At 44.0% G+C, this 15,505-nt stretch overlaps 1 protein-coding gene across 1 annotated transcript in view; it reads left to right on the plus strand.

The window, feature by feature from the left end:
• Window positions 1-2,602: 2,602 nt before the first annotated feature.
• Window positions 2,603-15,505, plus strand: part of Satb2 (SATB homeobox 2) — a 207,669-nt gene continuing 194,766 nt past the window's right edge. The window contains exon 1 of the mRNA XM_076550365.1: window positions 2,603-2,665. The gene's annotated coding sequence lies outside the window, so the exon portion shown is untranslated. The remainder of the gene's footprint in view (window positions 2,666-15,505) is intronic.

The following is a 15,505-nucleotide window of genomic DNA, read 5'->3' on the forward strand; positions in this document are numbered from 1 at the left end:
GATGAAAGTGTGGACACAGTGATAAAAAAAAAAAGATACAAATTCACAATTCAAAAAACTGAGGTACCAGCCGGGCAGTGGTGGCACACGCCTTTAATCCCAGCACTGGAGAGGCAGAGCCAGGCGGATCTCTGTGAGTTCAAGGCCAGCCCAGTCTACTGAGTGAGATCCAGGACAGGCACCAAAGCTACACAGAGAAACCCTGTCTCGAAAAATAAATAAATAAATAAATAAATAAATAATAAATAAATAAAAATAAAATAAAATAAAATTGTGGTACCAACGTAACAGTTAACCTATGTATGATACAAGAGAGATAGTCACTGTTCCAACACCTGTGTAAATAAGCCATTTTCCTCAACCATTTGTTTCAAAGACCAACAATTATCAATTACTTAATCCTCTATAATCTGGGTAGTCTTGGACCTTCCTTTCACAGTAAGATCTGTTTCATGAATCACCATCAACTGCTAACATAAACCAAACCCAAGAACTCTTCCTCCAAAAGCACTGAAGAGCAGGCCGTGTTTTAAGGGATCCTGGCAAAGACAGCGTGCATCTCTGCATGCGGTGTAAACTGGTCGATTCTTTCTAGGCCTCTTTCCTCTGGCCAGAGCATCTCAAACTCAGCCCCCACACTACAGGTCCAGGTGGCCTTTCAGCTCCATGCCACGGTAGTCACCCTTCCACTGCCTCTTGCGGTCCTTTTGTGAAACAAGGTGCTACCGAAGGGCCGTGCCGCCAACCCACAACTGGCTCCTGAGTCGTGGAGAGCTCCCTGGAATTCAGGTGTAGGTCTGACTTAAGATTTTTACCATCTCTACCGGCCCGGCACGGTCTACGTATCAATCACTTCTACTGCCGTGGTTTTTGAGTGATTTATTTATTGCTCAGCAGAACAATTGAGTGAGCGAGGGCCTCAGATAGCCCAGGCTGACCTTGAAATCACGATGTAACCAAAGATGAACTTCAGATCTTCCTGCTTTTGCTTTCAAAGCGCTGAGATTGCAGATACTTGCTGCCCTACTCAGCTTTATGTAGTCCTGGGGACTGAAGCCAGGGCGTCATGCATCCTGGGAAGGCGCTGCATCCCAACTCTCAGAGTAGTCTACTCTCAGTAGGTCACAACTCTTTTCCATTTTTTTTTTATTTCCTTGGTCATTTTTTTTTTTTTTTTTTTTTTTTTTTTTTGGTTTTTCGAGACAGGGTTTCTCTGTGTAGCTTTGTGCCTTTCCTGGGACTCACTTGGTAGCCCAGGCTGGCCTCGAACTCACAGAGATCCGCCTGCCTCTGCCTCCCGAGTGTTGGGATTAAAGGCGTGCGCCACCACCGCCCGGCTTCCTTGGTCATTTTTATTTCAGATGAAATAGTGGATCATTGTTTTCTGTTCTGTCTTATGTGCTATTTTTAATTAATAATGGGAATGTATTGGCTATTTGAAACAACAGCTTTTTAGACTTTTTTTTTTTTTTTTTAGAAATTAGGAGGTAATTTTTAGAAATTGCCTTCCTGTCTAAAAACAAGGACCATATCTCTATGCAAGTCCCCTTTTATTTTGTACCTTTGCAAAATTTTATCTTTTTTTTCCCATTGAAGCCATTATGCACTGTCTTAAGTTTATTCTTTGGTTTTTGCATTTGTCCTAACTTTAACTATTTTCATCTTACATTGGTTGGCACTGGTATATGAGAAAGCTATAAGAGTTGGAGAGGTAGCTCAGTGGTTAAGAGCATTTACTGTGCTTGTAGAGGACCCAGGTTCAGTTCTCAGCTCCCACATAAAGGCTTTCAACTCCTGGCTGTTCCATTTCCAGGAGATCTGATGCCCTCTTCTGGTCTCTACAAGCATTGCATGTACCTGCTGCACATAAACTCATGCACACAGGTGTGAACACATAAATTAAACAGAAATAAAAAAATGATTTCGTAATTTTATAATCAGATAAGTTGACTAAATTAATATATAAGCTATCATTTCTCAGTTGGTTCTTTGAGAGTCTCAATTGTACAGTCTTCTCCATAAATGATAACTTTATCTTCATATTTTCATTTTATGTTAGCTAGAACATAAGAAACATGGCATTTTTATATGATAATGCTAAGAAATAGAAGTGAGTGTGAGCCGAGCGGTGGTGGCGCACGCCTTTAATCCCAGCACTCAGGAGGCAGAGGCAGGTGGATCTCTGTGAATTCAAGGCCAGCCTGGGCTACAGAGTGAGTTCCAGGAAAGGCACAAAGCTACGTGTAGAAACTGTATCTCAAAAACCAAAAAAAAAAAAGAATGTGATGTCTAACCTGGTGGTGGAACATGCCTTTAATCCCAGCACTTGGAGGCAGAGGCAGGTGGATCTCAGTGAATTTGAGGCCAGCCTGGTCTACAAAGGGAGTTCCAGGGCAGCCAGGGTTGTTACACAGAGAAACGCTGTCTCAAAACAAAACAAGAATGTGATATCTAGAACTGGTTATTTTCAATGTTTGTGGTAATTGTTACCAGGAATGCATGCAGATGACTAACTAGGTACTATCCTAACTTTAGGAAAACAAACCCAAGAGGCCGAGACACAGAGCACCCAGACTTGCCGGCCCACACTGGTGACACATTTGTCCTAAGGGGAAGTGTGCTTCTTCCTGCCATCCTCAACCCACTGGGGAAAGTGATGGTGAAGGTAAGGAGGACATCTCTGCTCGCGGTTCATGATTGTAATGTCATTTAACATTTATTAAGCATCCACCACCACGACATAAGGTAGAGAGCTACCAGATACAATACAGAAGTAACAAGTAAGTCCTTTTGTCCTTAAAGGGCTTAAAATACAATGAGGGGTGCAGACACATAAACTGATTATCATAGTACTGAAGAGAAGAGGATTAGTACATGCCTGAGTTACTGGGATGTCTAAGATATCTTAAATGATGGTGAAATGTGGTTTTGTTGTTTGTTTTGGTTTGTTGTTTGTTCTGGGTGTCTGTTGGTTCGTTGGTTGATTGGTTGGTTGGTTTCGAGACAGAGTTTCTTGAATTCTGGCAAATGGCGATTTCCTGATAACCATTAATGAATTGTAGGGATGAAATAAATGATAAGAGCCATAGGGACATACTCTATCAAAGTGCTTTGAAGATGATTGAATATCGAGCATCAAGGTGATTAGATCTGCTCACCAGGTCTAGGGGGTCTAGAAGTGACAATTTAAAGTGTGATACCAACACGTGATGCTGCAGAGTGTTCTGTAGACCAGATCAAAGTGGAAATAGTTTAGGAGGCTGGAGAATTGCATCTCAGCTAATACCACGCCTTGTATCCCAAGAGGTTTTGATGGTTGGCTAAGTTACAGAATGCATTTCCATAAATTGTCAACATGAACTACGCCAGAAGGTTGGTGGCGTAAAACTGAACTTGACTTTGAAGGTGAGTCTAGACTGTTGACTTTTCTGAAGAATAGTAATTCAGGTTCCTGAGCTGCATGTGCTACAGGGTCAGCTCAAACATCAAGGAAGTCTATGTTTTTGCTTACATAAATAGCCCCAAATGGTTCCAACTAGTTTAAAACTTAGAGTTGGGTTGATAGAGAGAGTATTGTGTCACGAAGATTATGTTATCTTTAATATTGGCTTCTAAGCTCTCCATAGTTTTTTTTACTGAGCCTGGGTGTACCTCAAAGGTTAAGTGGTCTTTAAATAAAAAACCTGGAGCCAGATATTGGGGTAAATGCTGAAAGATCAGAGAAACAAAGAACAAGTCACAGCCACCACCTCTTACCTTACCAACTCCTCAGCCTGAAAAAGCCTCTAGCTGAAAGGGATGCTTCTGCTAAAAAGCCTTTAGTTCAAGAAGAAGAAGAGGAGGAGGAGGAGGAGGAGGAGGAGGAGGAGGAGGAAAGGAAGGAAAGGAAAGGAAAGAAAAGAAAAAAGAAAAAGGAAGGAAGGAAAAGGGAGACAGAGACAGAAAGATTGATTTTGAGATTTTATGGGCCAGAATCAGAAGTAGAGTGTCTCACTTTTATTAATGTTTCATTGGCCAGAACATAGTCATGTGGATGTTTCTGACTATATGGGAAAGTGGGAAATAAAATCTATTATACGCCCAGGAAAAGAAAACCATTTTAGTAACAAGATAGATAGTCCTTGTCACCGGCTTTTTCAGACTAAGGGACTTTTAGTATGAATTCCTCCTCAAAATAGCCTAACATGCTCTTAGTTTTGACTCATGTACTCATCCCAGCAATGAGTTCTTACGTGTGGGGGTTGCCAGGTACTCCTGTTTCTGGAGGTATGATGACATTTGTCTCAGGGAGGTTCAGGCGCTTTATGCACTCGAATCTTGTCTGCAAAGCCCTCATCAGCCTGCACTTCTGTCCAACTGGACATTGAATTCCCCCTCCTGCCAAAGACTCTCTGTAGGGTATCTGCATTCAGCATTCAGAAGTTCACAGCAGAGGGCTAAACACACAGACACCTGAGTCCAACAGAGATTCAGATTCCAGGCCCACTGACCCATGAACACATGCTCTAGGAACCGTTCCCCAGGCACAAGAGTCTCTGCCCATCCCATCGTGTGAACGTTAAATGAAGAGATGCATGCTTACCAAGGCCAGACATCTCTTCAGCATCCAAGCGTTACCAAGTCAAAGGTCAGATGATAATGGCACAAATGAACCACGGATCTGATAACAGGAGCTGTAAAAGTCGACATGTCTGGATAATTATTTTATGAATTATTTTCATTAGAACCTGCTGGGGGTGTTTAAAATAAGCAAAAACACCTGCGAGCTATTGTTCTCTACCTTCTAGTCATCTGTGCTCACAGGTCTGTCGGGATCTGAAGCGAGGGCAGGTTCCAGCCATCGTGACTTGGGTCACTGGGACTTGTGCGTGCGTGCACTCTGGAGAAAGATGAGGTAGCTCCTCGGCCGCGTGGGCCACCCAGCAGTGGTGACCATTGTAAATCTCAGGCTGCTGTCTTCTGAGATGTGTCCATGGTGACATAAGCAAGTTCCTCCCTGGCCAGCATTCCTCTCTCCCCGAGGTACTGCGGAAGAGGGATGGATAGGCTAGCTCACGGGGAGAGCGTGTGCCTAGCACATGCAAGGCCCTGGGTTCAACCCCCAGCACTGAAAAAAAGCAAAGCGATGGAGCAATGCGGTCACACATGCACATGCTTGTGCACGCATACACACACACACACACACACACACACACACACACACACACACACATGTATTTGTGTGCGTGCGTACATGCATGCATGTGTGTGTGTGCACACATACACACAGATATGCACAGATACACCCACCCACCCAGGTACTTTAGAAAGTTAAACCATGCTTTACTCCAAAAGGGGATTTGAATCTACTTAAAGCAAAAATATAGCACAAGACACAGAGTAAACAAAAAAGTCATAAAAAAATGAAAATTTAGGACGAAATAAGTAATATTGGTAATAAGTAAACTTGGTAATAAGGGGACAGCGTTATTACCAAGTTGCATATTGAAAATGTAGTATGAGTTTTTGAAATATAGGATAAAATTTAAGTTTCCTACTTTTAAGAATGAAAAACAAGGGGTTGGGGATTTAGCTCAATGGTAGAGCACTTGCCTAGCAAGCGCAAGGCCCTGGGTTCAGTCCTCAGCTCCAGAAAATTAAAAATAAATAAAATTAAATAAAGATGTCTAAAAAAAAAAAGAATGAAAAACAAAACAATCCAGGCATAATGGCACACACTTTTAATACCAGCAGAGGCAGGCAGATCTCTGTGAGTTCAAGGCCAGCCTGGTCTGCAGAGCAAGTACCAGGACACCCGGGGGTAGGGGTGGGGGGTGGGAGAGAGAAAGAAAAGATCTATAATTGCTATTTGTGAAAATGGCAGTCACTCTCTGTTCTAAACAAAAAAGAACTTCCTGTTAAGAGGATAATATGCCACACAACCACAGAGTTGGCAAGGCCGTCCGAATCACACTCAGTGACAGCCAAGAGGCGTTCACATCATTGCATCCATTGTTTTCAATATAAAAGGGATTGAAAGTGTGATTAGTAAACTCTACTAGTTAAAGGAAGGTGAAAGCTGTGAATGTCCAGATCTTGAAGTTCAAAAGTCACATGGCAGTTTTGGGTCTATTGAATTCCTGTGCTCAAATACTCCTGCGTTTGTCCCTCCCTCTCTCCCTCCCTCCCTCCCTCTCTGTCCTCCTCCCCTCCCTTTCTCTCTCTTTCAATTTTGTTATGTATATTCATTGTACATTGACTGCATCACTATGGACCTTTTCACACAAGTATAATATTGTACATTAAATATATCCAAATCCTTATTGTTTTAGTGAACACTTAAGAACTTAAAAATTGAAGTTCACCTTGAACTCAGTAATTCCTTGACAGTTTGTGTGGTGGTGTGAAAGAAAATGGCCCTCAGAGGGAGTGGCACTATTAGGAGGTGTGGCCTTGTTGGAATAGATGTGCTCTTGTTGGAGGAAGTGTGCCACTGTGGGCTCTGAGGTCTCATAGATGCTCAAACCATGCCGGTGAGACAGACCATTTCTTATTGCCTGCAAGTCAAGATGTAGGGCTCCCAGCTCCTTCTCCAGCACCATGTCTGCCTGCACTCCGCCATGTGGCACCATGATGATAATGGACGGAACCTCTGAAACTGTAAGCCAGACCAACTAAATGTTTTCCTTTATAAGAGTTGCCATGGTCATGGAGTCTCATCACAGCAATAGAAACCCTAAGACGGCTTGTTATTCCCACTCAAAACAAACTATCCTTTTTATAACTATGCAGGATACTTAATGAGTGTTTTATTGGAGTGATATTTGAATTGCACAGTTGACTTGCCACACACATGACTGTTAAGACTGGCCTTGTTCTGTTTCTTATTTTCAAAATTAAATACTAAAATTTAGAATTATAATAATTATGGTTACATCATTTCTTCCCTCCTCCTCCTCCTCCCTCCAACCTCTCATGTCCCTGTTACCTCCCCCTTTCAAATTCATGGCCTCTTTTTCTTTAGTTGTTCTTTTTTCATATATAAACACATAGAAATACAACCAGCTGAGTCCATCCAGTGTTGTTTGTATGGGCATGTTTTTAGGGCTGACAACTTGATATTAGATAACCAATTGGGATAATTATTTCTGTCTCCGCAGTCGTTAATTGCCTATAGCTCTTGCCTAGGGGTGGGGCCCTGTGGGTTTTCTGCCTTCCGTGTTAACATGTCTGTTAGTGTTGTCCTTGTTCACGTCTTATTTGGGCAGCCATACTATTGACGTGTTTTTATGGGTGTGGCTTCCCTGTCGGTTTTCTCCTAGGAGATCAGTCTTACAGCAGATTTCCTCATCCTTTGGTTTTTACAACCTTTCTGCCTCCTCTCCCCCTGCCAAGAATATCAGATATGGTACAGGCAGGGTGAAGAAAGCAGGCAGACACGGACTGGGCTGAAACACAGGCCGTGCCCGCCAGCCCTCTCCTGGAGGTTGGAATCACAGAGACAGGGCTGTGGGACAGGCCTAGATCTGAGGATTGAGGAGGATGTAGGCAGGGTAGAATCAGGAGACTTACCAGTCTGGGCAAGATGGGTGGGCCAGGCCATGCTTAGACATGACCTGGGTAGTGATGAAGTGAGTATGGTGGTCGGGTGGCTTTTGTTCCACTTTGTAAATTTTGACGTGCGACAGCCTGTTAAGTGGAAACTCTTATGACAGTTCAAGTTTTCGTTTGTAGTTTGCATCTTATAGCATTGTTGCAGCTTTTGTCAACTTGACACAAACCTAGATATCCCTGGGAAGAGGGAACCTCCATTGAGGGATTGATTGCCTCCATCAAATTAACTGATGGTAAATCTGTGGGCCATCTTCTTGATTTGTCGGGTGTAGGGAATGTTTTGTGTCTGTTTTGTTGAAAGTGGGAGGAGCAGAACATAAAGGTGGGTGGGTAGAGAGATGGGAGGGTATGGGAGGAGCTAGGGGAGGGGAAATGATCAACATCCATTGTATGAAAAAAATTTTAATAAATTACAACAACAACAAAAAAGCAAATCAGGGAAAGTAAGCCAGTAAGCAGATGTCTTAGCCAGGGTTTCTATTGCTGTGATGAAACCCCATACCAAAAGCAACTTGGGGAGGAAAGAGTGAATTTATTTCACTCACAGTTCCCTAGAACAGTTCATCATCAAAAGCCTTGCATGCAGGAACTTAAGCAGGGCAGGATCCTGGAGGCAGGAGCTGAGGCAGAGGCCATGGAGGGGTGCAGCTTACTGGCTTGCTCTTCAGGGCTTCCTCAGCCTGTTTTCTTATAGAACCCAGGACCACCAGCCCAGGGATGACACCACCCACAATGGGCTGGGCCCTCCCACATTGATCCTAATTAAGAATATGTCTTACAGCTGAATCTTACAGGGACATTTTCTTAATTGAGGCTCCCTCCTCTCTGGTGACTCTAGCTGTGACAAGGTGACATAAAGCGAGCCAGGACAGCAGGATTCCTCTCTGGTGGTTTCTGCTTCAGTTCCAGTCTTCAGGTTCCTGCCTTGAGGTCCCTAAATGATAAACTGTAGGTTATTTCCATTCCTCCTCAAATTATTTCAGGTCAGTGTTTTATGATAGAGACAGAGAACAACCATGTTTTCCTCTTTTAAAAAATCACTTACATTTCTGTGCTCTTGTTTTTTCAAAGATTTATTCATTTTTATTTTATATGTATGGCTGTTTGTCTGCATGTAGGTACGAGTACAGAATGTGTGCCCGGTACCCGCAGATGCCAAAGGAGGTGTTGAAACTCCTGAGCTGGAGTTACAGATGGATGTGAGCCGCCAAGTGGATGCTGGGAACTGAACCCAGGTCCTCTTCAAGAGCAACCAGTGCTTTTCACCCCTGAGCTATCTCTCCAGGCCTTATGGAATGCCTCTTAATATCATTTTCTGTTGGGTGATTCATAGTGTTCTAACTGCTTCATAAGAGTTATAAACACAAGGGATATTACTTTTTCCTCCAGACAAGCAAGGACAAGTCTCATGTGTGTGTTCGGGAAGTAGACTGTGGTATATAATATCTCAGAAGGAAAGAGTTAAAGGACCAGAAGGGGGAAAACTGTGCATAGTCCTCTCTTCTCTTATTTTGTTCTTGTGTTCTCAGAGGCACAAAAGTGGAGCAAATCCACTCTCCATTGAGCTCACTCAGCCCTGTGAAGACTGTCCTGTAATGCATTTTGGAAGCAGAGCAGAGGTGGGTTTTTCATCTTGGCCACAAGGATTTTCACATTTGAGAGTATAATGACCCAAATCGGCCCTCCAAACTCTGCAGAAACATCTTGTGCTTCTTACACACATCCCCCAGGTGCCCCCTCCTCCTCCCCGGCACCCACGTACCCATCAAGGGCCCTGCTCGCAGAAGGGTGGCTTAAAAAAAATCTTTTCAAACATGATGATAGCATGGCTCTTATCCACAAAGCAAGCACTCCGGTCCTCTAACTGTAGAGTTCTCACACTGAACGGAAGGAGGTGTGGAGTGTCAATAGTGATTGATAGGCAGGTCTCTTGTGTATGCAGTGCTCTTCAATGCCAGCTCTCAGCCGTACCTGTATCTTTGGGCCCCAAGTAAAGTGCTATGGACTTGAAGTTTAGGAGGGTAATTAAATATGAAGTTCTTCTGTTTCTTTTTTAAGTTGAGCGTGCGTGCTAAGTCAGCGTAGACATCTTAGGATGCTCCTTCACCCAAGAGCCAGCTTCATCGGTGAGGACTTCCAAGACGCCTGGCAGTTCTTCCCTCCCTGCCCTCAGGCTGAGGGGGGCAACTCTAAAGGCTTCTGCAGATTCTCCAGTCTGGGCAGGGGCAGTTGCTAACTGAATTGTGTCCTATCCGCTAAATAGCCGCATGAATGCAACTTGTCTATTAGAAGGCACTGTGTCCAGGCTGTTCCTTGTGTTCAGGCTGTCCTGGAATTGGCTGTGAATCTCAAGCTGGCTGGTGACTTGTCCTGCTTCTGCCTCCCAAATACTGAGGTAATAGTCAGCTAGTAAAACATGGGAAGAGGCCAAGGGCTGGTGGCACATGCCTTTAATCCCAGCACGCAGGAGGCAGAGGCAGATGGATCTCTGTGAGTTCCAGGTCAGCCTGGTCTCAAAGTGAATGCCAGACAACCAAGACTGTTTCACAGAGAAATCCTGTCTCAGAAGGAAAAAGGGTGTGTGTGTGTGTGTGTGCAGATTGCTATCCTTCCAGTCAAAGGCTATTCTGAATTCCTTCCACACCTACTGACATTCTCATTACTCACTTCTTGGGTAGTTTCAAAAACCGGAGAGATGGCTCAGTAGTTAAGAACACTGCCTACTTTCCAGAGGATCCAGATTCAGGTTAATTTCCCAGCATCCACATAGTGGTTTACAATCTGTAACTCCGGTTCTAGGAGATGCATTGCCCTTTTCTGGCCTCTATGCGTACCAGTTGTACATGTGGCATACAGACTTGCATGCAGACAAAACCAACTTTTGGTCATTTAAATGAGATTGGCCTTCATAGGCTCCTGTGCTTGAATGCTTGGTCCTCAGTGTAACTGGGAAGGATTAGGAGGTGTGGCCTTGTTGGAGGAGGTGTGTCACTGGGGGTGGACTGTCTGTGTGACATCATGTCTCTCTGCCGCGATCGTCATGGGCTGACCCTCTGAAACTGTAAGCAAGCCCCCAATTAAATGCTTCCTTTTATAAGTTGCCTTGGTCATAGTGACTCTTCACAACAACAGAACAATAATGAATACAGCTATACACATACAAATTCTTAAAGAGAAGTAAATATAAACACTGGAATACTGTGAAAAACCCACATACCAAGTATAACCAAAGCAGGGCAATGACTTCTCTTCCAGTTCCTGCACAAATAAAAACACAAATACACGCGTGGACACACAGGTACAACCAGACACCCAACACTGGCGCTCCCCTACCACAAGGGTGCTAGCACCAGACTTGTGATTTAAGATCCTCTATGAGGTCAGGCACAGTGGTACACACCTCTAATCCCTGTGCTCAGGAGGCTGAGGTTCCTCAGCTCTCCATACTGCCCAGGCTGTTCCTCCGTGTCTGGCTGGCATCTCCACCTTTCTTCTTCCCAGAGTCTTCTCTATTCCTCGGAAGTCCCGCCTGACCTCTTTCTAGCTATTGGCCATTCAGCATTTTATTACATCAGTCACAGCAACACATTTTCACACAGTGTGCAAATATCCCACAACAAGAGGGTGTATGAAAGAAATAAGATAATTCATTTTCCGTTGCCCAGTCTCTTGGGTCCGAAAGCCACACTACTTCTAGGCTTCTGTCTTTCCCGAGGTCTCAGCTGGGCAATATACCCTCCTAAATAAATAACAGGCATTTATCACTGCTTATCCTGCTGCCTTCCTGGACCAGGCCACCACCTTCTCTATGGGAGACTGGAGGAGCCTCCTACCTGGAGTTCCCTTTCCTACCGCCCGCCCTGTGCTCTCGGTTCCACACAGCAGCAGCCGGGATGACCCTGTTGAATGCTACATCCTCCTCCTCTGATCACTTCATCAGCACTCAGAGGGAAACCTGAGATCCTCCCTGTAGCTCCACAGGCCCTGCTTCTCTCCTACCTCACCATCCAACGCTCTGCTCGGGGTGCACTTGACTGTCTGTAGCCAGACTTACCCGCTCACTGTGTTCTGGGCCTCCTCGCGTCTGCCAAGTCCCAGCTGTTTCTTCTCCTCACCCCCACTCCGGCCTCTAGACACCCACTTGCTCCGGTCTCTGCTCACATCCCACTTTCTCAGAGTGGCCCTCCCTGACCGAAACTAGCATATGCAAAAAAGGAACACTTTGTAACTTCTGGGTTTGTTTTCGTTTGTTACCATTGTGCCTCGGGGTCCCTCACCAATTTTTTTTTTTTTTGTATTTTTAAAAAAACAATTGACATTAAGTTAAATATTTCTACATCTTTGGTTTTGTTTGTCTTCTCTTCTTAAAAGAGCTGCCAAGGGCTTAGGATGTAGTTCAGCTGGTACAACCGTTGCCTAACACATACAAAGTCCTGGCTTCAATTCCCATCATCACATAATCTGAGTATAAAGACTAGAGCTTGTAATCCCAACACTCAGAAGGTCCCTGGAACAAAACCCTCCTGTGGGAGCTCTGAGTCTGTCTCAAAAACAGATTCCTAGTCGTCCATCCCCATCATACATGCCCAGACTTGCCAAGTCCCAAAGGAAGGGTAAGACTTCAGTTCACACCCGGACCTACCCCAATGACGTGTCACATGCTCAGGTTTTCTGCATTATTTGTGAGTAACTTTAAAAAAAAAATACAGCTAGCTGAGTGGTGGTGGCTCATGCCTTTAGTCCCAGCTCAGGAGGCAGGGGCAGGTAGATCTTTGTGAGTTCGAGACCAACTGATATACAGATCAAGTTTCAGGACAACCAAGCTACAGAGAAACCCTATCTCAGAAACAAACTGATCCATGAGTACTTCCCCATCATAGAAAATACAAATAATACAAAACATACAAAGTAAACCTGAACAGCTCCTTCATGCTCTCTCCTTGAAAGATGAAAAGTCCACTTCCAAAAAATAAGATCTTCTCTTCCGCAAATTGGTGGTGGCGCATGCCTTTAATCCCAGTATATAGACAGGCAGATCTCTGTGAATTCAAGGCCAGCCTGGTTTACAATGAGAGTTCCAGAACAGCCAGTGTTACACAGAGAAATCCTGTCTCGGAAAAAAAAAAGGAAAGAAAAAAGAAAAAGAAAAGAAAGAAAGAAAATGCTTCTCTTTAGTCTTTATTCTGTGCAATTACCTGTGTGTATATGTTTATAGAATATGTATGATATTTTCATATAAAAGAGAATATGGTCTTTTATGTGATCAACTTGGGCTCATATTATTTTGAAACTCATGTCCGGCCCACAGTCTTTCTTCAAAGGGTTTCACTTCAGAAAGTAATGCAAAGCTTCCTTTTACAGTGGCTGATGATAGTGGAATAGACATGTCTTCTGTTAAATTATCCGCTCACCTCTGACGGGTACTCAGATGTTTCTGAGTTTCAGGGTTATGAATGGTTCTATGGTGGATGTCTTTGTGTATCTTTTTTGGTGTATGTTATGAATGTTTCTCTGCAGTGCCCTAGAAAGGCAACGAGTGTGCGGACCTCCATGCATTCCCTTTGAATGGTACTACAGGCTGTTAATTTCCCCTTGTACCTCATTCGATGCTTCTAGATGCTAGTCTTCTGAAACTGTAGAGTAAGTTATTTCTTCACGGGATTCATACTCCAGCGAATATCAGTCCAGTGATATGCCTGCCATTCCCTCTGAGGATTGTACTGGAATACGTGACTTGGCCACAGGGCTAATTCTTCAGGCTTTTAAAGCTGTTTGGGAGTCTACCCAAAAGTGTGAGATTTGAGAACTGGTTTACTTCAGTATATGAAGACAAAGCTAGAATGCCAAAGCCAGTATGTTATTATTTATTTTTAATTTTTATTTATGTGAATGTGTCTCTATGTGAGTGTATGCTACATGCATGTGGGTGCCCCTGGAGTCCAGAAGAGGGTGTTAGATTCCCCAGAGGTGGAGTTACAGGCGATTGTGTATTACCCAACTCAAACTAGGATCCTCTGCGGTGGACTCAGTACACGCTCCTAATGGCTGGGCACCTCTCCAGCCCCGGTGACATTTATCAAGTCCTGTAACACAGCATGACGCTGACATCACTGACATGAGGTTTCCTTATCATGAATGTTTCATTTTTTTGTTTGTTGGTTTGGTTTGGTTTTGTTTTTTTGTTTTTTTTCCGAGACAGGGTTTCTCTGTGCAGTTTTTGTTGCCAGTCCTGTATGTCGCTCTGTAGACCAGGCTGGCCTTGAACTCACAGAGATCTGCCTGGTTCTGCCTCCCAAGTGCTGGGATTAAAGGCGTGTGCCACCACCGCCTGGTGAATGTTTCATTTTTAAGGAGCCTGGATTCTCCTTAAATCTTTGTTTGAGCCACTCTACTCTCCCAGTTTAGCGACCAACACTTATTTCTTGGTTTCCCGTTCCCACAGCCACAGCCAGGGAAGACATTGACCTAGAAGGTATTTTAGAGGCTTCCCCTCTAGTTTTCTCACAGGCGTGTCTGAGGAGAATTGTGTCTGCTCTTGCAGGGAGGAGGCCGATGTCACAGGCACCCACGCAGAGGACTTGGCTCTTTTGCCCAGCAGGGTGCAGTGTGGAGAGGGGAAACCTCACTTGGCTAGTGGAGAACACCAGGGAGGAACTGGGAGGTGGGCTAGGGTTGCTGGGCAGGCAGGACCCATGGAAACAGGGTGAACTGTGGGCAGGAGAGAGGCCGGATGCAGAAGCTCCTCCTCTACTGAGTACTAGGCTCTTGTTCCGCGTTCTTATTTTCCTCCGAGGCTTGATTGCCCGCAGGGAGGCAGCAGCTTGCTAGTACCATACTTCAGCAGGGCTTTGGGTTGAACCATCATTGCAGAATAAACTAGGAGCCTAATCAACACGTGTTCACCTCTTTATAACTCTGAAAGATTTTCATTGTACGTTCCTTGAACACTGTACTGGGTTATGTAAACACTTTTTCATGTAAGTGTTATGTTGTACACTGAACACGTTGCTCCTCATTCCTCGCTCTCTTCTCCTTTCTTACCTCCCCTGGGTCCCCTTTGTTCCCCAGATAATTTCACTTCTACGTAATGTCGCATATCCATACATGGTTTCATGGCAATGTACAAAATCTAGAACCATGTGAGAGGAGAAACATGATATTTATCTTTCTAAGACTGGCTTTATTTGATCCATATGATTCTTTCCAGTTGTATTTATTTTTCTGAAAACCACATAGCTTCCTTCTTCTTTATGATGGAATCCTCCCATGGAATCATCAGCACACTTTAAAATCCGTTTTCCTGTTGTTGGACACCCAAGTTGGTTCCATGGCTGTTGTGAACAGTGAGTGCTACAGCACACATTGATGTGTGAGTATCTCTGTGATGTGTTGGCTTCAACATGACAACATAATTCTGTTTTTCAAAGAAGATTGTAGTTCTCTGGAGAATGTTCCAGAACCCAGGCCAAGTTGTTGGGTCCCAGGTCTCTCTGTAATGAGAACTGTGTAGGATGCTTTATGGGCTGACCTGGCTAATGTATGTTAGTTGTTTGTATATATATATATATACTGATGATTTTGTAGTTTACAAAATGACCTATGGCATTTGGAAGCTTGCCTGGGCTGAAAGCCTGAGTATATTTCTAAGAGTGCAAATGTGCCTTTGGCCGTTTGGGCCACAAAACCTTGCAGCCTCCCCTGTGCAAGTATTGTTGGTGGTCTTATCTTGGTCCAGCTTGGAGCTCTGCCTGGGTCCTTCAACTGGCCACTTCCCACCTTTCTCCCATGAAAATGACCTTATCGCACACACAAAAAGAAGTTGGATATATATATATATATATATATATATATATATATATATATATATCTGTATTCCAGATCAATTTTCTCCTTGGTCAGGCAGTAGAGGTTG

Source organism: Peromyscus maniculatus, chromosome 13 (assembly GCF_049852395.1).
Source record: "Peromyscus maniculatus bairdii isolate BWxNUB_F1_BW_parent chromosome 13, HU_Pman_BW_mat_3.1, whole genome shotgun sequence".
Lineage (NCBI taxonomy): Eukaryota > Metazoa > Chordata > Mammalia > Rodentia > Cricetidae > Peromyscus > Peromyscus maniculatus.